The 25,660-nt window shown below is 38.2% G+C and overlaps 1 non-coding gene across 1 annotated transcript; it reads right to left on the reverse strand.

The window, feature by feature from the left end:
- Positions 1-669: 669 nt before the first annotated feature.
- On the reverse strand, positions 670-776 carry LOC145128059 (small nucleolar RNA R71). The gene has a single exon (XR_013716661.1). It is a non-coding gene; the product is annotated as a small nucleolar RNA R71 (small nucleolar RNA).
- Positions 777-25,660: the final 24,884 nt, after the last annotated feature.

Consider the following 25,660-nt stretch of genomic DNA (forward strand, 5'->3'; position numbering starts at 1 on the left):
ACACCTTTGATACCACCGCTTGAAGATCTAGAGTCAGCCCTTCACAAAAAGGCGAATATAAACGTAGGAGAAACCAACCCACCAACGAAGTCGCCTTTTAAAGATCTTAAATCAGTTTTTGGAAAGAAGAAAGGGAAGAACGTAGGAGAGTCAAGCAATCAAAAGAAGGACGAAAACAAGATTGAAAGCTTTGAGCAAAATCTTAATCCACAAGATTCTGATTACGAGACCGAACCTGAATTCGAATTCAAAAAAAGTGAACCCGAAGATGAGCCGAAAAATAAGATGACAAACATTGAGGATATGTCTATGGAGGCATATAAAAAAAGAATCCTACAGGACACCGGTCCCGGTCTAGTGCAACATCCAATTCCAGCTGCAGCAACATTCGAGCTGAAGGGACACATTCTGTCCGCGCTTATGGAAGTTCCATTTTCCGGGAAAGATCATGAGGATGCTTACAAACACCTTGATGAAGTCAATGGCATTGTTGATTACTTCAACATCCCAAATGTCCCACGCACTACAATTTTACTTAGAATGCTACCTGTCACTTTCAAGGGAGCTGCATAAGATTGGTTAAAGGCACTTCCACCCGGTGCAAATACTACTTGGGCGCAGATGCGTGAGCAATTTACGGAACACTTGTGCCCACCTTCAAAAGTTTCTAAACTCAAGAAATCCATAGCAAATTTCGAGCAACAACTAGGTGAGTCAGTTTACGAAGCATGGGAACGATACAAAGGATTGATAAGGAATTGTCCCCAAAATGATTTGAATGAGAAACAAGAAGTATCAATCTTTTATGATGGGGTTAATGTCATGACAAGGCAACTCCTTGATTCTCAAGGATCGCTAACGAAGAAAAATCCAACAATAATCAATGAATTAATTGAAGAGTTTTCCAAGCATTCGCGTGAATATCACAATCCTAGACATGATGGAGCGAAAGGAATTGGGGGTGACACTTCTGAAAATATGGCTGCTGTTCTAGCTATGCTAAACAATATGGACCGAAGGATGACCAAAATGGACCAATCTATCCATGCGATTCGAGTTGATTGTGAAAGATGCAATGGTCCTCATTTAACCAAAGATTTCCACTTGGATGAGAACGAGAATAAGAAGGCTCAAGTTTGTTACTCAAGTGGAGACAAATACGGTGAAGACTCGAGGAAATCGAAGAAAGAGTGGTTGCCATATGATGAATATAAGAAGCAAAAAGAAGAAAAATTTAGGTAGACTGGCTGAGGCTTCTACCAAAAAGAGCAACCACCACTTGAAAAGAAAGTTGATCTTGAGTCCATGTTAATCAGATTCATGGAAGCTTCGGAGAAAAGACATGATGACATCGATGCAGTGATACGAGATCATCAAATTCCCATGAGAGACCATCAAGCTTTGCTGAGGAATCATCAAGCATCAATTCAAAACATCAAAGCTCAACTTGGACAACTAACAACTATGGTTAATGAGCGGCTTTCCCCAAAAATTCCCGACAAAAAGCCTCAACCGCAAGTAATGGTGATTGAAACTAAAGAAGATACCATCTCTGAGTTCTTAGAAGCTCTAGAAGTCGATCCACATCATCCCGGACCAAAGCCAAAGAAGTAAAAAATCGAGAAAAAAATGATTGCTGAAATACACGACGTGGAGATTCAATCTCCACGACGTAGGGTGGGTCTGATAAGAAAATATTTGCTGATGTTCAAGTTTATCGTCCTCCGTTTCCATTCCCGTCTCGAGAAAGTATTCATCCGTTGGAGCAAGAACATTTGAAATTCATGAAGCAAGTAAATAATATTCCAATAAATACTCCTTTTATCGATTCATTGTCTCAAGTTCCTAAATATGCTAAGTTTTTACCAGACTTACTCGATACCCGCCAACAATTGGAGAAGAATACCAATGTGATCCTAATTGAGCATAATTCTAAAGTGATAATGGGTGAGCTACCAAAGAAAATGGCAGATCCTGGACGCCTCACTCTTCCGTGTGAATTTGGAAATAACATGAAGACTTATGCTTTAGCTGATTCGGGGGCAAGCATAAATTGAAGAACTTCCAGGATTACCCCCGCAACGTCAAGTCGAGTTCCGAATCGACTTAATCCCAGGAGCGACCCCCGTAGCCAAATCGCCCTATCGTCTAGCACCTGCTGAGATGCAAGAACTATCCGGTCAACTTAACAAACTACTCAGCAAGGGCTTTATAAGACCAAGCTTCTCACCCTGGGGAGCACCGGTCTTGTTCGTAAAGAAGAAAGACGGATCGTTCCGTATGTGCATCGATTACAGGGAACTCAACAAACTGACGGTCAAAAATTGTTACCCTCTTCCTCGTATAGACGATTTATTCGACCAACTGCAAGGGGCGAGTTATTTTTCCAAGATTGATCTGAGGTCCGAGTATCACCAGTTATGAGTGCTCGTTGGTTGCAATGGGCCAAGATTTAATTGCTTCAATATTAGACTCATCCACGGACACTCCATCCTTTGACACCACGTATCCCAAAAACACTACCTTGTCCACCAAAAATGAACATTTCTCGAGTTTCCCATAAAGCTTTTGTACCCTAAGGGTCTCAAAAATCTGTTCCAAGTGTTTCACGTGCTCGTCATTACTTTTACTATAGATCAAAATATCATCAAAGTATACCACCATAAATCTGCCCAAAAACAGTTTTAAAACCTCATTCATCAACCTCATAAACGTGCTAGAAGCATTGGTTAAGCCAAATGACATAACAATCCACTCATACAATCCATGCTTTGTTTTGAATGCCGTCTTCCATTCATCACCTTCTCTCATTCGGATCTGATGATACCCACTCCTTAGATTAACTTTAGAAAAAACAACAGCCCCATGCAATTCATCAAGCATGTCGTTGAGTCTAGTGATATGGAACCTATATTTGATGGTGATGTTGTTCACGGCTCGGCTACCAATACACATTCTCCTAGATCCATCATTCTTTGGCACTAAAAGAACAGGCACGACACACGGGCTTAAACTTTCACGCACATAACCCATTTGCATGAGCTCTCCAATCTGTTTTTGTAATTATTTAGTTTCTTCTGAGTTGCAACGATAAGCTGCTTTGTTTGGTAAGGGGCACCCGTAATGAGATCAATTTGATGTTCAATGCCACAAATGGGAGGAAAACCCGGTGGGAGGTCTGTTGTAAAAATGTCTCCATACTTCACAAGTAAATCTGCCAAAGGACCATCTAGTTGTTCGTTTTGATCAGCCCTTGCATATCCTTTAGCCACCAACATGTACACTACCTCCCCGTGATCAAGGAATTGCTCCACTTCCTTTTCACTAGCCAACACGGTAAGAGTTGGTCTTTTTCCTTTCTTAGTACTCATGGATCTCACTGTTGATGAGGACATGGGCTTAAGCACAATTTTATTTACATTATGCTTCAACTCATGTTCGTTAGTCCTCCCCCTATGCACAACATCATAGTCAAATTGCCATGGCCTCCCTAACAATATATGACATGCATCCATGGGGATGACATCACATAATACCTCGTCTTCATTAGATCCCATTGTAAGAGCAACTTTCACCTGTCTTGTTACTTTGACCTTATTTCCGTCATCTAGCCAATGGAGTGCATAAGGCCTAGGGAGATTGGTAGTGATCAGCTCTAATTTCGACACCATTTCACTTGAGGCCACATTTCTACAACTTCCACCATAAATAATAAGACCACACCATTTGTCCTTGACTAAACATTTGGTGTGAAATAACTGATCACGTTGATCAAAATCAGATTGCACCACTTGCGTTTTTAGAGTTGTTATTACCAAGTTTGTGTCATACCTTGGTGCTTCATAACTTTCCTCCTCCTCTACGTGCTCTTCCTCATGTTCTTCATTAAAAATGATATTCATCCGTTCCTCTTCCAACAGCTCATCACGTTATTCAAATGCCTCCCTTAAGGTCACCACCCTTTTGTTTGGGCATGCATTTGGATAACGCCCAAACCCTTGGCATTTGAAACATCATACCTTGGAAAAACTGGTCTCTTTGTCTGCATCCGTGGGTCTTTCAGCAACCAGGGCACTAGCAGCACCAATAGAACTAGAAGAAGATGGTTGCTTGGGGAAAGATTCTGTTTTGGGCCAAATCTTGATTTTGGACGATTCAGCACTTGAACTCCCATACTTTGGTTTAAATTAGGCATCCACCTTCAAACATAAGCCACAAAGTGTATCAAAATCTGCATAGGGATACAACTCCATGGTATTGGAGATGTTAAAATTTAGGCCACGAAGGAAACATGACATTTTATTTCTTCTTTCTCTTCTATATCCCCCATCAATGCCAACTTCTCAAATTCGTCTATATACTCTCCCACGGTCATTTTCCCTTGTCTTAGATCAACATTTTTTTTGTAGGTGGTAAGTTGATGGTTTAGAGGTACATATCTTTTCTGTAATTTTCTTTTCAAGGATTCCCAAGAAGAAATTCTATCTTTTCCTTCACTGGTTCTCTTTGCCTTAAGCGCTTCAAAGCATAATGAGGCACCACCATTTAACTTCAGAATGGCGTATTTGCAGCATTTTTCGTCATCTAACTCCCTGAACTCGAAAACTCTTTTGATCTTCCTTTCCCAATCCAAGTAACTCTCTGGATCCATTCCTCCAGAAAATTCAGGAAATTCCGCTACCTTGCATTCCTCCACACGTGGTTGTCCACGAATGGGCGACCTTCGATTTGCACCTTCTATTACGTTTCTCAATGCTTCTCCTAGATTGCGAAGGAAATTAGGGTCTTCCCAATCCATAAGAACCTGTCTCTGATACCACTTATGATATGAGTTTGAGTGGTGATTAGTGAGATTACAAGATAACAACAACGGATTTGACAAAGACTAAACAAAAATAACTCCTTTTAGGTTTTTCCGTGAGGGATATAACTTGAACACTAGGAAATAAAGAAAATTAAGGGATAGTTGAACAATAATCTAGACCTATAGATTGAGGTTCTAGAAAAGAATCAAGACCTATTGACTGAATTCTAATCAAAATCAGGACAACATCCTTCAAATGATCAAGTTTGAGTGTAAGCAACAACTCTAGGTTTATGAACAATGTTCAATTATTCAATCTTCGAAATTAATGATCAAAATACAAAACTTTGGTAGCTATATATAGCCCCACAATGATCAAATACGAAATTAAACAATACATAAAAGAAGCATTAACTAAACTAATTATTAAGGGGGGTTACAACTTGATTAATAAAGTCTTCAATCAAGGAACCATTATTGCAATCTCTTGGAGTCCAAAACCGACCTCCACACTTATTCTAGCCCCTTCCAACTTCAGTCCACGTCACCATGCGAACAAAGCGTGCCATGTCGGCTATCATACCATTCTGCCATGTGGATAATGTTAATTCAACATTATTATTATTTTTGGCTGCCAAATCTGTATCATTAACCCTAACCAATATGCCTTAAAACCATAACCAGCACACTAATTTATATGACTTAATGCCTTATAACCCAATCAGATATGACATACTGACATAACCCTTACACCTTAGTCTGTATGAATTAATGGCTTAAGCCTTTAACCCTAACAAATATGACTTAATGCCACAACCCTTACACCCTATATCATATGACTTTATGACATATCCAAACCTTAACACGTTTAACTTAATGCCATAATCCTTAAAACCTAAACCAAGTGACTTAATGACATAACCCTTTAACCCTAACACATATATCTTAATATAATACCCCTTTAACCCTAATCGATATGACTTAATGTCATAAACCTTTAACCCTAACCCATATGAATTAATGCCAAAACCCTTTAACCCTAACCCATATGAATTAATGCCATACCCCTTTAACCCTAACACATATTACTTAATGTCATAAACCTTTAAACCTAACCCACATGAGTTAATGTTACTGTAGCCCTTGATCCGTAATGTATATGACTTAATGTCATAACCCATTAACCATAATCCATATGACTTAATACCATAACCCTTTAACCCTATCTAATATAACTTAATGTAATACCCTTTAACCTTAACCTATATGAGCTAATACCATAACCCCTACACCCCAACCTATATGACTTAATGCTATAACCCTTTAACCATAACCCGTTTAACTTAATGCTATAATCATTACACCCTATCCCATATGACTTGATGTCATAACCATTTAACCCTAACCCACGTAACTTAATGCCAAAATCCTTAAACCCTAACTCATATAACTGCATGCCATAATCCCTAAACCCTAACCCACATGACTTAATGACATAACCATTTAACGGAAACCTGTATGACTTAATGCGATAACCTTTTAAGCCTAACCCGTATAACTTAATGCCATTTCCGTTTTAACCCTAACCCATATCACTTAATGACATAACCCTTTAACCCTATGCACATGACTTGAAGCCATAACCCATCTGACTTAATGTTATTACAATTTAACCCTAACCCATTTGACTTAATGCCAAAATCCTGAAATGCTAACCCATATAACTTAATGCCATAACCCTTTAACCGAAACCCATATGACATAATGTGATAACCATATAACCCTAATCCATATAAATTAATTCCATTTCCTTTTAACTGTAACCCATATGACTAAACGCTATAACCCTTTTACCATAAGCTATGTCTTGATGCCATAACCCTTTATCCCTAACCGATATAACTTAATACCATAACTATGTAACCCTAACCCTTTAACCATAACCTGTATTACTTAATGCCATATCCCTTAACCCTCACCCATATGAGTTAATGTTCCTAACCCTTTACCCCTAACATATATGACTTAATGCCATAACCCATGAACCCTAACCCATATGTTATAATACCATAACCCTTTAACCCTAACCCATATAACTTAATGCCATATCCCTTTAACCCAAACCTATATGAGTTAATGGCGTAACCCTTACACACTATCCTATGTAACTTAATGCTATAACCCTTACACCCTATCCTATGTAACTTAATACTATAACCCTAACCCATATGACTTAATGCCATAATCGACACCCTAACCAATATAACTTAATGCCATATAACCCAATCAAATATGACTCTATGCCATAAACCTTACACCCTAACCCACAAGAGTTAATGACATACCCTTTAACTAAAACCTATATGACTTAATGCCATAACCCTTTAAGCTTAACCCATATAACTAAATGCCATTTTCGTTATAACCCTTACTCATATCACTTAATGCCATAACCCTTTAACCCTAAGCACATGACTTGAAGCCATAACCCATCTGACTTAATGCTATTATAATTTAACCCTAACCCATTTGACTTAATATGATAACCCTTTAACCCTAATCCATATAAATTAATTCCATTTCCCTTTAACCGTAACCCATATGACTAAATGCTATAACCCTTTTACCCTATGCTATGACTTGATGCCATAATCCTTTAACCCTAACTAATATGACTTAATACCATAACTATGTAACCCTAAGCTGCATGACTTAATGCCATATCCCTTAACCCTCACCGATATGAGTTAATGTTCCTAACCCTTTAACCCTAACATCTATGACTTACTGACATAACCCATGAACCCTAACCCATATGACATAATACCATAACCCTTTAACCCTAACCCATATAACTTAGTGCCATATCCCTTTAACCCAAACCTATATGAGTTAATGTCGTAACCCTTACACGCTATCCTATGTAACTTAATGCTATAACCCTTACACCCTATACTATATGACTTAATGCCATAACCATTGAACCTTATCACGTTTAACTTAATGTCATAATCCTTACACCCTAACCCAAGTGACTTAATGCCATAACCCTTTAACCCTAACACTTATATGTTAATGTAAGACCCCTATAACCCTAACCGATATGACTTAATCTCATAACCCTTTAACCCTAACCCATATGACTTAATTCCATAACCCTTTAACCCTAACCTATATGAATTAATGTGATAACCCTTTAACCCCAACACATATGACTTAATAGCTACAACCCTTTAACGCTAACACATTTGACTAATTGCCATAACCTATTAACCCTAACCTGACTTAATACCATAATCCTTTAACCTTAACCCATATAATTTAATGCCATAACCCTATACCCCTAACATGTATAAGTTAACATCGTAACCCTTACACCCTAACGTATATGACTTAATGTTATAATCCTTTAACCCAAACCCATATGACTTAATGCAATAACCCTTACACCCTATGCTATATGACTTAATGTCATAACCATTTAACCCTAACCTATTTGACTTAATGTCATAATCCTTAAATCCTAACCCATATGACTTAATGTCACAACCCTTTAACCATAAGCCATATGATTTAATACCATGACCCCTTAACTCTGACCCATATAACTTAATGCCATAAACCCTTAACCATAATCTATGTGACTTAAAACCATAACTCTTACACCGTAACCTAAGTCAGTTAATTTCATAGCCCTTTAACCCTAAACCATATGGCTTAATGGCATAACACTTTAACCCTAACTCATATGACTTAATGTGATAACCCTTTAACCCTAATCCATATAAATTAATTCCATTTCCCTTTAACCGTAACCCATATGACTAAATGCTATAACCCTTTTACCCTATGCTATGACTTGATGCCATAACCCTTTAACCCTAACCGATATGACTTAATACCACAACTATGTAACCCTAAGCTGGATGACTTAATGCCATATCCCTTAACCCTCACCCATATGGGTTAATGTTCCTAACCCTTTAACCCTAACATATATGACTTAATGCCATAACCCATGAACCCTAACCCATATGACATAATACCATAACCCTTTAACCCTAACCCATATAACTTAATGTCATATCCCTTTAACCCAAACCTATATGAATTAATGTCGTAACCCTTACATGCTATCCTATGTAACTTAATGCTATAACCCTTACACCCTATCCTATGTAATTTAATGCTATAACCCTAACCCATATGACTTAATGCCATAACCGACAACCTAACCAATATAACTTACTGTCATATAACACAATTAAATATGACTTAATGCCATAAACCTTACACCTTAACCCATATGACTTAATGTCTTAACCCTTTAACCCTATACTATATGACTTAATGCCATAACCATTGAACATTATCACGTTTAACTTAATGTCATAATCCTTACACCCTAACCAAAGTCACTTAATGCCATAACCCTTTAACCCTAACACATATATCTTAATGTAACAACCCTATAACCCTAACCGATATGACTTAATGTCATAACCCTTTAACCCTAACCCATATGACTTAATTTCATAACCCTTTAACCCTAACCTATATGAATTAATGTGATAACCCTTTAACCCCAATGCATATGACTTAACAGCTACAACCCATTAACCCTAACGCATTTTACTTAATGCCATAACCTATTAACCCTAATGTGACTTAATACCATAATCCTTTAACCTTAACCCATATAATTTAATGCCATAACCCTTAGCCCCTAACATGTATAAGTTAACATCGTAACCCTCATACCCTAACGTATATGACTTAATGTTATAATCCTTTAACCCAAACCCATATCACTTAATGCAATAACCCTTACACCCTATGCCATATGACTTAATGTCATAACCATATAACCCTAACCCATTTGACTTAATGCCATAATCCTTAAATCCTAACCCATATGACTTAATGTCACAACCATTTAACCATAAGCCATATGATTTAATACCATAACCCCTTAACTCTAACCTATATAACTTAATGCCATAAACCCTTAACCGTAATCTATATGACTTAAAACCATAACTCTTATACCGTAACCTATGTGAGTTAATTTAATAGCATTTTAACCCTAACCCATATGGCTTAATGGCATAACACTTTAACCCTAACCAATATGACTTAATGTATAAGCCATATGACTTGTTGCCATAGCCCTTTAACCCTAACCCATATGACTTATTGCCATAACCCTTACACCCTAACCCATATGACTTAATGCCATAACCCTTTAACCCTAACCCATACACCTTAATTTCAAAACCGTTTAACCCTAACCCATACGAATTAATGCCATACACCTTTAATACAATCCCATATGTCTCAATGCCATAACCCTTTAACCCTAAGCATGTGACTTAATGCCATAACCCTTTAACTCTAACCCATATGACTTAATGTCATAAACTTTTAACCTTAACCTATATTATTCACTGTCATAAACCTATAACAATTATGACTTGATGCCATAACCCTTTAACCCTAGCCATATGACTCAATGCCATAACCCTTAAACCCTAGGCATATGCCTTAATGCCATAACCCTTTAACCCTAAACCATATGACTTAATTCCATAACCCTTTTAAACTTAACCTATATGACCCAATTGAATAACTGTTGGATAAGGTGTCTAAGTCCATAACTATATTTGGTATGTACTTGACCCGACCCGGTATGGTCCATTTGGGCTGCACTTCACGAGAACAATTTGTATGGATAATCTTTTGAGAATAGTATATTTATGATTTATTAATATATTATAAGTTATAATATATATTAATATGAAATCATATGATTTAATTAGTATTGATCAAGAATTAATTTGGAATTAATTTAGTGATAAAAAGGAAACTAATGAGATATGCACTCTCTTATATATAGAATGGGCCAATGTTCATTTAGGATGGGCTAAGCTTGCATGGAAGTCCATGGATAGTCCGTAGAGCTTTTAACCCATGGATCCTATGGAAATGAAAGGTCATGGGTATTAAGGTTTACATGGATGTAACCCTAATCTACCATACTATATAAAGAGGTCTTTCGTACATGAATTGGCACCAGTGTGTGTGATAGAGAATGTGGGCTGATTTCTAGTGTGCATTACTATTCTCTCAAGTTTTCCACGTTGTGTGGTGATTTGTGATTACACTTGAGGCATCCACATTATTGGTTCTAGGCTCTCAAAACTCCGAGCAATCAACCACAAGAAAAAGGTATGTCATTCTACTAGGTTTTATGTTACAAGTACCCCATAACATGCTAGTTAGGATGTGAACCTTGGAAAAATCAAATTTTCATGTATATTAGAGAAAACGTAGATCCAAGGTTTCTAGGGTTGCATGTACACCATACGAGTGTTAGAATGCTTAAAACCCATCAGTGGTATCAGAGCCTAGGCTTGTTTTCCTTATACTTAATGCAAATTGCTTGAAAAAGTCGAAATTATGCTCACTGTTCAGTAGACTCACCGAGTCCATGGGGGGAGTCGAAGTGTCCAAGGGAAAGTTCATCCTACTCGTCGAGTAGGTTCATGCACTCGACATGTAGGAGGACCTGTGTGCCGATTTTCGAGTTTTGTTGCTGGAATTTGACTAGAATGATTACCCTAAACTGTTTTGGACTTGTAAAATCCATTTTTGATGTGGTAATGATTATGCTAATCCAATTTCAATGATATTTATCAAAGTTTCAAGTTTTATATATGTTTATATGATTCTTGAAATTTGTTGATATGAATGTTCATGCTTATGAGTTTTACTAGATCATAGGAATTATTTGCAAATTGTTTGTTAGTGTAATTCTTGATCTAAATGCCAATTAATGGACTCCATAACTTGTCCTCAAGTTATGGAATTCCAAAAGTCTTTTCTTTAAAACCATTCAAACTCATAAGTTATAGAAATGAAATTTTTTTGAATAGTTTCAAAACTTACCCTCAAGTTTTTGAATTTGTAAAGTCTCACACACACTTTAATTCCAAACACTAGAGTTTTAAAATTTAAAATTCAACCCTAATACTTTATAATATTATAAGTTAATAATATATATATATATATATATATATATATATATATATATATATATATATATATGTATGTATAAGATCAAGTCAGTCTTACCGTTAGTAGGCCTCATTCACGAAGCCAGTCTATAAGGGGGGTATAAGGTTGTTACCTATAAAATGACAGCTAAATGGGTATCCACTCTCACCCACCGTTTCCTTGACTGGTGGAGGGTCGTTAGCCGAATGGGTAGGACAAGGACTATAATTCTCATTAAAAGTATAATGATAAATATAAAGTAACTAAACCTTTTATAAATTCCCAATCTTAGTTACTTAGGAAAATGTGAATTTGGTGCTAGCCCATGAAATTACACTTTGTACCTTACCAAGTCGTTAGTGGAGCGTGTGTGGTTAACCGGCACACTAACATGGACTAGTAAGAGTGACAAAGGGTAACTTAATGTTTATCATAGATTGGTGGAATGCGTGTGGTTAACCGACACATCGATTATGTTATTAACTTAAGGGTACCAAGTTAATTTGCATGGTTATTCACACCTTGTTTGTGATCCCCGGCATCCCAGTCACAAACTTGAGAGGGCACAATCGAGATTTAAACATGCCATTGAAAAGTTCAATGAATCTCAAAAGAATCTAGGAATTTCAATTCATTAAAACTTAATAACTTATTTTGTTTTTTCATGGTGGAAATTGGTGAATCGTCATTCACCTACCTTCAAATATTTTATAGCTTGGATTATGGCATCCCTCTTCCAAGTTATAAAGTATTGTGTTGGGTCCTAGCCTTAATATTACATTTGGGTGTCTTATTAAGGACTCTTTATCTAATTTAAACTTTGTGTTTCTTCTTTTCAGATGTCTTCCAACAATGCTTCTAGCTCAAATCCTACCGGCTCCTTCTCTCTCATGAATCTTTGTGGGAGAGTCATCTTTGATGGTTCAAACTTTAATGATTGGATCAGGAACATCAGGATGGTCACACGTTACGAGGACAAGGAATATGTCCTCGACAAGGAGCTGAAGGAACTTGATGAGTCGTCTGCTACTCCACAGGAGGTTGCTGGTTGTAGGTCACATGGGAAAGATGCCACCAAGGTAGCTTGTATCATGCTAGCCACTATGCCACCTGAACTCCAAAAGTCATATGAGCACTTCTACCCTTTTGAGATGCACCAGGATCTGATGGAAAGGTACCATCAGAGTGCACGGCAAGACAGGTTTGAAATAATCGCCTCCATTATAACAACTAAGATGAAGGATGGAGAGTCAATCACGGGCCACCTACAAAAAATGCAAAGATTTGTGGATCGTCTGCTCAAACTGAATGTGAACTTTCATGAGGAGCTAGCTATTGACATCATAATGAACTCCTTACCTCCTTGTTATGATCAGTTCCGCATGACCTATCATATGAATAAGGAGGAGGTCACCTTGAGCAAGCTTCAGGGACTTTTGAGGACTGCTGAAAGCAACCTCAAAGGGAAAAATGTTGTTTCTACTCCTACCACTGCCCCTGTTCTGGCAATCGGGTAAGGAAAAGGGAAAAAGAGGAAGACCCCTTCGAAGGGTACCAAGGGAAAGTCTCTTGAAGGCTCCTCTTTAATTGGAACCAAAGGTGGTTTTGCTAATCCATCTTCCAACCCAAAAGAAGCACAATGCTTCTATTGTCAGGAAAAGGGGCACTGGAAGCGAAGCTGCCCCAAGTATTTGCAGGATATAAAGGATGGGAAGATCAAGCCCTCCTTTGCAAATATTTACATATATTGTCTAATAACTCACCACATACAAATTCTTAGGTCGTTGATACAGGGTGTGGAATTCATATTTGTTCTTATTTGCAGGGGCTAAGAAGTGAGGAAGTGGAGCATGGGAAGATAAACTTAATCATGGGGAATAGGAAAGCATCACCTGTCACCAAGATTGGAATTTACTCTTTATTGCTAAGTAGGGGCTTAACATTAGATTTGAATAAAGGCTGTTAGTCGTCTGAAATGGTGAGAAATATTATTTCTTTTCATGGCTTGTACAAACAAGGTTATGGTTTTTCATTTGATAATGAATGTGGTGCTATTAATGTTTTTTTTATAATGATGTGTTTTATTTTATAGCATTACCTTGCAATGGTGTATATAAAGTTGTGAATGTTGTAGATAACTTAGGAAATAATGTATTGCATATTGATTCTTCCACTAGTTTGGATAAGGCATCCTTGTGGCATTGTCGTCTTGGACATATCAACAAGAAGTGCATTGGCCAACTCCAGAAGTCTGTAGTTTTGGAATCATTTGACTTAAATTCGGATGATAGTTGCGAGTCTTGTTTACTTGAAAAAAATGACAAAGTCACCCTTCACTAGTACTTGTGTAAGGGGTGAGGGTTTGTTGGATCTCATACACACAAATGTATGTTGACCTTTCAAAACTGCCACAAGGGATGCTAACCGCTTCTATGTGACTTTTACTGATGATTATAGTAGATATGGTTATATCTAATTAATCAAGCATAAGTTAGAAACCTTTGAAAAGTTCAAAGAGTTTAAATAGGAAGTGGAGAATCAGCTGGGCAGGAACATTAAGATGCTTCGATCCGATCGAGGTGGTGAGTATCTTAGCACAGAGTTCCTTGACTATCTTAAGGAATGTGGAATTGTTTCACAATTGACACCTCCCAGGACACCTCAGCTGAATGGTGTGGATGAGAGGCGCAATCGAACCTTGTTGGACATGGTTCGTTTCATGATGAGTCGAACTTCGTTACCAATCTCATTTTGGGGGTATGCCTTAGAGACTGTCGCCCGTATCCTTAATCTAGTCCCTACCAAGAAGGTTGCCAAAACACCTCACGAGATGTGGACTAGGAAAGTACCCACTTTAGACCACATCAAGATTTGGGGTTGCGAGGCTTTCGTGAGGCGCGAGACTCACGATAAGCTCGAACCTCGAAGTGAGCGGTGTATTTTCATCGGCTACCCACATAAATCCTTTGGTTACCATTTTTTACAGACCCAGTGAGAATGTGGTATTTGTGGCAAGGAGAGGAGACTTTCGTGAGAGAGAATTCATAAGCCAAGGAAACAATGCGAGGCAAATTGACCTTGAAGAGCTTCAAGAGTCAAGCGGTGAAGGAACCTTAAACCCTAGCAATCAACCTGAGGAGGAAACTCCTGTTGAATCAAATGATGAGCCCATACCTCTGAGACGTTCCACTAGAGTTAGGAATCCACCTGAGCATTATTATGGTTTCCATATTACTGCGGAAGGTGATACATTTATCAGTGATAGTACACTGGTAAATCTGGATGAATCTAACAACTATAGGGAAGCCATGGCAGGCCCTGAGTCTACTAAATGGAAAGAGGCTATGGACAGCGAGATCTAATCCATGTATAACAATCAAGTTTGGAACTTGGTAGACAATGTACCGGGTCGTAAGACAGTCGGGTGCAAATGGATCTTCAAGAAGAAGACCGACATGGATGGGAAGGTACACACTTACAAAGCACGACTAGTTGCGAAGGGCTTCAGTCAAACTCCAGGAGTTAACTATGATGAAACCTTCTCGCCAGTAGCGAAGATTAAGTCTATTAGAGTTATGCTAGCCATTGCTGCATCTCATGATTATGAAATATGGCAAATGGATGTCAAAACCGCTTTCCTTAATGGAAAGTTGGCTGAGGATGTTTACATGAATCAACCAGAGGGTTTTGTTGATGCAAATCACCCTAATAGAGTGTGTAAGCTTGAGAAATCCATTTATGGATTGAAACAAGCATCTCGCAGCTGGCATCTTTGTTTTGATGAGAAAGTCAAAGATTTTGGTTTTTCGAGAAGCGAGGATGAGTCCTGTGTATATGTCAGAGCTAGTGGGAGTATAGTTAGCTTTTTGGTACTATATGTGGATGACATACTACTCATAGGAAATGACATCCCAACCTTGCAGGAGGTTATGTCCTGGCTTGGGAAGTGTTTCGCTATGAAGGACCTTGGAGAAGTTGCCTATATCCTAGGGATAAGGATATTGAGAGAGAGGAGTAAAAGACTAATTGGACTTAGTCAAAGCACTTACTTGGACAAGGTGTTGAAGAGGTTTAACATACAGAATTACAAGAAAGGTGACTTACCGATCCTGCGCAATGCCAGACTGAGTAAGACTCAGAGTCCGAGTACAGAGGCTGAGATAGCTGAGATGAGTCGATTACCATATGCTTCCGCTGTTGGCTCAATCATGTATGCTATGACTTGTACTCGCCCTGATGTGGCCTTTTCTTTGAGCATGGTCAGCAGATATCAGGGGAACCCTGGCAAAGCTCACTGGACTGCGGTAAAGAATATTCTCAAGTACCTGCGAAGGACTAAGGACTGGGTTCTTAACTTCAGTGGGAGTGATGACTTGAGAGTGATAGGGTACAGTGACACTAGTTTCCAGACTGATAGGGATAATTTCCGCTCTCGGTCGGGGTGGGTCTTTACTCTAAATAGAGGAGCAATTACTTAGAAAAGTTCCAAGCAGGAGACAATAGCTTATTCAACTTGTGAATCAGAGTACATAGGAGCAAGTGAAGTGGCGAAGGAGGCGATATGGCTGAAGAACTTCATTGGAGACCTTGAGGTTGTACCAGCTATAAAGGAGCCTATGGATATTTTCTGTGACAGCAACAATGTTGTGGCCTTAGCCAAGGAACCAAGAGATCATGGCAGATCCAGACACATTGACAGAAAATATCACTTCATAAGACACAAGATAGAAGAAGGACTATTCATGGCAAAGAGGGTATCGTCAGAAGATAACCCAGCAGATCCCCTCACGAAGGGACTGGCTAGGGTTAAACATTTGCAGCATGCAAGGAGCATCGGGCTGAAAGACGATATTAGTTTTAATAATTAGATAGCTATTTCTGAAACTTGTAAAATGTAATTGACATTTGGTGATTAAATAAAAGTTGTTATTTGTTTATGAGTAATGTGTTACTATCTTGTGTCAATCGTTTAGTACTGTTTCAACTTTGCATGTTTTGACTTGCAGAATAATTACTTTATTCAAACCCTCCACAGTCAATCATACTTTGGAAGAAGGTATGAATCAAGACTGTCACGAATTGGGCTTGTAGATGTCTAAGGTGTTTAGACATAGCAAATGTTGCTGCAACATTCATGAGTGCTCATAAGTTCTGTGTATTGGATTAAACCCACACTCACTTGTATCACTTCATGGAATTTATCTCGAGTGATCGTGAGATGGTAATATCATATAAGTCTTCAAACCTACAGATATGAGTTGTTGACTATGAGTTGGTTGTACATTGATTGTACGAAAACGCATCAGTAACTTGATGTTATAAAATGTGCTCTTGTGTATGATTCAATAAGTAGTTAGTACAAGCATATGAGTTGAAGCTTATCTGTTCCTTTTAGTCCTTGGAGGATTAAAAGCGATATCTTGGTCCCCTCGATGATTTAGTTTTTACCTATGTACCGGGCTCGGTCAGAACCTAATTGATGTGTTCAATTTAGTTCTATGTCAAACAAATCGGAAATCGGGAAACAAACTGTTGGACAATAAGTACGACGTTGTTCCATGTATTTGTCTAGCTGATATCTTGAGAACAGAGGATTATATGATCACTTATCTAAAATGGCACTTCATAGTTCAATAGAGTTTTAAGAGCTACGATTGTTGGTCGATTCCTGAAGTCGTACTTGCAACTATAGTTATCATACATATACAAGTGGGAGACTGTTGGATAAGGTATCTAAGTCCATAACTATTATTGGTATGTACTTGACCCGACCGAGCATGGTCCATTTGGTTTACACTTCACCAGAACAATTTATATGGATAATCTTTTGAGAATAGTATATTTATGATTTATTAATATATTATAAGTTATAATATATATTAATATGAAATCATATGATTTAATTAGTATTGATCAAGAATTAATTTGGAATTAATTTCGTGAGCAAAAGGAAACTAATTAGATATGGACTCTCTTATATATAGAATGGGACAATGTTCATTTAGAATGGGCTAAGCTTGCATGGAAGTCCATAGATAGTCCATGGAGCTTTTAACCCATGGATCCTATGGAAACGAAAGGTCATGGGTATTAGGGTTTGCATGGATGTAACCCTAATCTACCATACTATATAAAGAGGTCTTTGGCACATGAATTGGCACTAGTGTGTGTGATAGAGAAGGTGGGCCGATTTCTAGTGTGCATTACTATTCTCTCAAGTTTTCCAAGTTGTGTGGTGATTTATGATTCCACTTGAGGCATCCACATTATTGGTGTTAGGCTCTCAAAACTCCAAGCAATCAACCACAAGAAAAAGGTATGTCATTCTACTAGATTTTATGTTACAAGTACCCCATAACATGCTAGTTAGGATGTGAACCTTGGAAAAATCAAATTTGCATGTATATTAGAGAAAACATAGATCCAAGGTTTCTAGGGTTGCATGTACACCATAGGAGTGTTAGAATGCTAAAAACCCATCAATAACCCTTTAACCCCAACACATATGATGTGACAACCCGGAAAATTTTTGATTATAAAGCCCAGTCAATCAACTCAACTGAGTGTCAAACTCATTAGTACTGAGTTCTAGCCCGGCTAAAGGACATTCTAAGGAGTTTTAAGCCTAATACACTTAAGGAATAAGTGTTAGAAAGTACCTGCTAGAACCACAGTGAAGCAAATAAAACCTTAACCTCATTAAAATGAGTTCACGGCCACAAGACAATGAGTTTACGACCGTAAACTCATGTGGCCATAAACTCAAATGTATATATGGTCCTTGGCCATTTTTCTCATTCTTTCCTTTCCTTGGCCGATTTTCTTCAAATCCTCTCAAGTATCATCAAGATTTCCTTCCAATATCTTCATATAAGTAAGTATTCTTCCTAGATTTGTTGATACATCTCTTAATCTAGTATCCTTCCATGATTTCATCCATGAAAATCATTCTTTTCTTAGATCTTCAAGTTTCACCAAGAACACACACTAGTGTTCTTGGCCAAAACCGACCATTTCAAACTTCTAGATCGTAAGTACTCTTCCCTATACTTCATATCTAGTAAGAGGCCTTGAATTACATCATTGAAACATGCCTTTTCCCATGAAGATCATGAGTTTATGGCCCAAGATCTTCCTTGGCCGTAAACTCCATGTTAGGACATGTTTGAGCCTTAAACTCTTCCAACAAGCAAACCTTTGACCTAGAACCCTTCCTTGATGGAAATAAGACCTTAAACTACTCTCAAGTGCACAATGACCATGAGTTTACGGCCGTAAACACCTTGGGGCCGTAAACTCATCAAAAGCTTCCTTTGGGTTGGTCTTTCTCATCCTAGTGTAGAGCAAAAGTCCCTAAAGCTTCCCTAGCCTTCAAACTTGCACTTATACATGAGTGACCATGAGTTTACGACCGTAAACTCCTTGGGCCGTAAACCCATGGCCGTAAACTCATGTGAGGGTCATTCTACCTTCCTTTGTTGAATCACATGTGATTCCAACACTTGGTCAAAGTGTTTCCTAGTCCCGGAAGGTGTTTCCTTTCATATAGTTGTTTATAAACACTATATTCATGCCAATATGTGTCATTATATGTCATTTAGGACCTACTGTGTCTCGGGACTTCATTCGTGGAACTTCTCATCCTTACACGCATACCCGTTTGAATCACCCACATCACGTGAGTTCATACCCCGTAATGAATCTTTTAACTGTTTTAAATGTTTTAAGGGGGGAATACAAGTTGAACACAATGATAATTGTGTAACTGTTTGTTATAAACATCTTTCAAAATGTTACTTCTGTCATTTATAAGTTGTCAAAACATTTCAAAAACTCTTTTAAAGTTATGTTACTTTATAGTTATACAAAAATCCGTTTTTAAAGTACAAGCATAACTTAGTAGATAAACGAGTCTTTTCAATAGCAGTTCAAGTAAAACTTTAATAAACTATAATAGGTATAGTTTAGGAGGATACTATGCATTACTTCTAGTACAATGAAGCATACAAAGAAACAATAACATACAGAGAGAGAGAGATACTATATTGAGAAACAAACAATACCATACAGAACAAACAAATTAAGTTGCGATAGCATGGAACTACTACAGGATCTAATTATACCAATGAATCACTAACTCATTGTTTTAAACAAAAGGTGACAATTATATTGGGTATACATGATCATATAACTTCAATGTGAATTACACGGCTTGCAAGAATTTGCAGAGGTCGCGTTTAGTTCCCTTAATCTCTAGACATGGAGAGCGTTTAGTAGGGGTACTAGCCTTCACATTATGACCATAATAAAACAAACATGTTTTAGGTCATCAGTACATATGCATCTCATTATAAACGACAATTTTGTACTTACATTTCCCATTACTTTCATAAAGTGACAGTACCACTTGAAAGTCAAACTCAAACTATTTTCTAGTTAAGATAGTTATAAATTATGGAAAACATACATTTTTACAAACGACAAACGGAACCGTCAAGTCTAGCACATAACAGTAGATGCCTTGGTAGAAGGCTACGTTTAACAGAAGATGCCTTGGTAGAAGGCTACGTTTAAAAGAAAGGACCATAATGCTAGTCTTATGATTCCTTAATGTATACACCACAGGATATATATATACCAATAGGGTCCGACAGGTAATAGGATGTGTGCTCTCCGCTTCATTTCCTGTTTCTTGTTTGGTGGTGGGCTTGGAACGAATTCACCCAATCTATTTTCTATCCGATTCTATATATATATGTATGCTCAGTATACATTAAGTCATCATAAGGGTACCAGGTATGGGTCAGGTTATAGGACACAGAGTCAAAGCATAGTTTTTCTAGTACAAAACATACTTTCCAAAATCAGTACTTTTGGTATACAAAACTAGAAACTTCCCAGTAAAGGGTTTAATCCATTTTATTAAACCAGTACAATTTAAAGGACCTTAGGTGAGTAACTCTATAATACCTTAGTTTATACATCATGTTTATATATAAAACTAATACCCAATAGGTAGTTGGATGTGTGTTTTCCGCCTTACTTCATGTTCCTCGTTTGGTTGTGGGCTTAGGGCAGATTCACCCAATCAACTTTCTATCCGATATTAGATTATATATATCAGTATAAACTAAGCTATTATAAAAGTAGTCACTGTGGTCACCATTTTATTATAAGAAATATGGGTTTTCTTAAAGAACATTTTCATTAGATATAAAGGAACCATTACAATTAACTCCATGAGTAACAAGTGAATACACCAGGGTTATATACGACGATGATCTAACAACCAATGGGATGTGTGCTATCCGCCTTAATTTCTGTTCCTCGTTTGGTTGTGAGCTTGGGGCAGATACGCACAATCGATTGTTTGTTTACTCTGAGTCTTATATAATTCGTATCCACTTAGTACCCATAGAAAGGGTTGTAGTGTCATTTTACTTAAACTTCCATCAAAGTAGGAAATATAGGATTTTCTAGAGGAACAGGCAAACTTTTCAAAACAGAACTTACAACTTACAACATTTTACAACTACGTGTTACAACTACATTTTTAACTACATTTTCAAACAACAATTTACAACTTTCTTACATCACTAAAATCTTATGAACTCACCAGCTTAATTGCTGATCAACACTTTCAAATAACTTGTATTCTCAGGAGACTATTAGACAGGTGCTCGTGCTGGGAATTCAGAAGATGGAGCATTATAGCTTCAAGTCTTGTTTTGTTATTTGTTAGGAATTCTATGTTCTATGAACACACACATTGTAAACACTTTCTTTCGAAATGAAATGGTTTTTCATTACTTGCTTACCATATACATATCTCGTGATACTAAACATGACGTCCTCCACCCCTGAACGATTCCGTCGTTCCGGTTTTGGGGTGTGACAGATTGGTATCAGAGCATTGTTTATAGTGAACTAATTGTATCAACCGATAAAAGATGTACAACTATAAATACAATGGGGCTTAAGTGCTCTGGATAATGATATATTTTTAGAGTATAACTATAAGTTATAAAAAAAATTTAATTTACCTACTTGCTTATACATATACATAATAGAACTAGTGTTGCGAGGAGAACAAAACTAAAGTATTTAAAGGTCGGGCATTGTCGTCAACCTGAACAGTTATGTAATCATAGCTAGGATCAATAAAGCTTGATCAACTATATTAATTCGAGATGTGACCGACATGTGTTTGGGAATGATGTGGTGTTGCAACAGTGTTAAAACTTACCTGAACACCAGTCAAGAGAACACCTAAACAAGTACATTTAGAGTTAGAATACTATAGGAGTATTCTATGATATGATAGCGCGATAACGAGTTTAGAACATACCAAGTACATTACGTTAAAATACTATAGGAGTATTTTAGTCCATATAAATAACTTATGTGATAACTTAAAAGACCCTTACGGATAGGTCTATAATCTTGCAATGTATATTCCTAAAGTTTTATATATAATCAAGATCTTAGACTTAGAATCTGTGGTCTACGCTTTGCTACCCATTCCTCTTATGGCTGTGGAGTAGGAGTAGGATCACTTATTCGAAGGTCTATTTAATCTTCAATTATATACAGACTTGTATATATTGTACAATTATAGGAGAACCCCGTAAGGATCACCCCATAAAGTTACCTTAAAGCTCATAGATTCTTTAGTCACTTTCATTCTCGCACGACAAGCCCATATAAATGTAACCACTTCCTCATAGCAGACAACAGAAGAGTTTAGGAGGAACAAAAACAAGTTCATGAGAAGTTTTCAAAGAGGGATCAACAGAAGTAACCAAAACGTTTTACCCGTCACACAAATAAATAATAATCTTGTTAACTTAATGAGCGAGTGGAAACACTGCTCATGTTATGTGTTAGGATTATTTTCTTACATGCAGCTAATAACAGTTATTCAGGCAACAGATATTCATTCGAGGATAGCCATTTCAAATTCATAGAGTTTATTAGGTATAGACTCTTTTATGAATTGTCTCTAGAACCCTGTGGAAGTCAGGACCCGATACGTCAAGAACTAGGATAACCTTGTCTTTTCAGCTTTCGGCTTGTGTCCATTGCTTTAGACTAATTCCGTCTCATCTTTGTATTCTTTTAGCAATGATGCCTCCTCGCAGATCTAACAGACGCACTACTCCGATAATTCCAATACCACCTCCTTCACAAATCGATATGGCAGTTATAAACGCTGCAGTGGCTGCGGCTGTGGCAATAGCCATAGCTCAATATCACTCCACCAGTACCAGCGGAGGTGAAACACCTACCAATTCTGCTCAAGGTGAGGTCCCCGTGCGCTCGAGAGAGTTCTCCTACAAGGACTTCACCAAATGCCAGCCATTGTCCTTTAATGGTACTGGCGGAGTCATCGCTCTGATGCGATGGTTCGAGAAAACAGAGTCGATCTTCGAAGTCTGTTTGTGCCCAGAAGAGAGAAAAGTGAAGTTTGCTGCCTGCACCTTCTCTGGCAAGGCCCTAACATGGTGAAACAGCCATGTTAAGTCACTGACCCTATCAGTGGCTAACTTAATAGGTTGGGAAAACCTAAAAGAGTTAATGCGGGGAGAATATTGCCCGTTAGGAGAAATTCAAAAGCTGGAACAAGAGCTGTGGGATCTCACTATGGTCGGCTCAGACATAGTGACCTACACTGACTGGTGCAGTGACCTAGCATCTCTATGTCCCGGGATGGTTACCCCGGAGAGCAAGAAGATAGAAAGATACATTTGGGGCCTGACTGCTCCGACCCAAGGAAATGTGTTGTCTTCTAACCCAGCCACATTCGATAGTGCTAAACGCCTGGCTCAGCGACTCATCGACCACGGAGTCTGCCATGGTGTAAAAGTCCCTATTCCCGAGCCATCGAGGGAAGAGGACTATAATCAGAAGTCGGGGAACAAGAGGAAGAAGAAGCGAACAACACAAGACACCCCGCAAGGGCAACGAGCCAGTACTATGTACGCCGCAACAACGCCTACTGCTCCAGCACCTGCCAGTCGATATGCTGGAACCCTCCCGAAGTGTGGAAAGTGCAACTTTCACCACACCGGGGTATGCCGAGAAATGCAGTGTCTGAACTGCCATAGAAAGGGACACACAGTCCGTTTCTGCAGGGCAGCGGCTCAACCGATCTCCCAAGTCCCCGGAGATGAAGAAAACCAAGCCTGCTATGGCTGTGGTTAGACTGGACATAATCAGAGGGACTGCCCGATAACAAAGAACTCAGGAGCGGATGGACGCATTCTGATGATCACCGCAGGAGAATCAACCCCGGAGTCGTCGAAGAGCAGCGGTACGTTTTCGAAATAGTAATTACTTTAAAAATTAATTTATATTGATATAAGATTAAAATTTGGGGACAACACTTAGAAGTAATTATAATAACCCACATATTGAAATAGGTCACAATATTCAAGAGAACTAAAAGATCCGTTTAGAGAAGCTATTATGGCTTACCATATACATCAGGGTTGTGCATAACTAAGATGTTGCAGACTTAGAGTGAGTGACTCCGCTTAGATCCCTATTCCTTAGTTGGTTGAGGATTTGAGGCAGAGTTACTCAGTCGACAGCCTTATTCATCTTAAATATTCATAACTTGTATATGACAGGCGATCGTAGTGGTACCAAGGAGGATCATGATATAAAGTATCAGCACCAGTTATTAAAGCACTTTCATTTGTATGTATGCGCACATAGCGGTACGATACGTAGGAGTGTTATCTTCAAAGAGGAAACATGAAACACTGGAACACTTACAAAGAGTATATTGTCGAACATACTAGGAGTACAGTATCGATCATACAAGGGATACATCATCGTATAACAGACGTTTCTTTCAATTGGCCAAAACTATGCTCAGTAAAGAGTCCGTTACTTTCATTCGTCATGAGTTGGCGTGGTCCTCACCATACTAAGTTCATATGTTTCTATCGCCTCGATCGACAAGTTCTCCAAACTTTCGTCATTAGTATCGACAATCCGACCTAAATCTCAGTTTTATCTTTCGTATTATAAACCCCAAGTACTCGTGCGAAGAGTACTTTGTCCTCCGAAGCCTTATCGTCAGATGTCCGCAGACCGTCGAGAAATACCACTCGTACAACAGACCAAGTTCGAGCACAGAGGCTATGGACGAATACAGCCCACCTATCACCATTCAGTGTATACGCGAGGGTGGTATATGATTATGATTACGCAGATTTAGTATGTGTTTTTCCGCCTTATCTCATGTTCCTTGTTTGGTTGTGGACTTGGGGCAGAGTCGCACATCCGAACGTCTTACTAATCCTAATTATATACGACTTGTATACACGAAGTAATGATAGATGGACCAAGTACGAATCCTATCATGAACAGAAGGGCAAAGTTGCCAGGTCTACGAGTAGGTATTCTGCCAATCAGAGGAGTGCAACCCCAGTAGTAATGCTAAAAAAAAACTAACTAATTTCGGAACGAAATTCCATCTAACGGGGGGGTGATGTAACAACCCGGAAAATTTTTGATTATAAAGCCCAGTCAATCAACTCAACTGAGTGTCAAACTCATTAGTAATGACTTCTAGCCCGGCTAAAGGACATTCTAAGGAGTTTTAAGCCTAATACACTTAAGGAATAAGTGTTAGAAAGTACCTTCTAGAACCACAGTGAAGCAAATCAAACCTTAACCTCATCAAAATGAGTTCACGGCCACAAGACAATGAGTTTACGGTCGTAAACTCATGTGGCCGTAAACTCAAGTGTGTATATATGGTCCTTGGCCATTTTTCTCATTCTCTCC

This window comes from Lactuca virosa, chromosome 7 (assembly GCF_052849685.1).
Source record: "Lactuca virosa cultivar CGN04683 chromosome 7, Lactuca_virosa_CGN04683_v6, whole genome shotgun sequence".
In the NCBI taxonomy this organism is placed as follows: domain Eukaryota; kingdom Viridiplantae; phylum Streptophyta; class Magnoliopsida; order Asterales; family Asteraceae; genus Lactuca; species Lactuca virosa.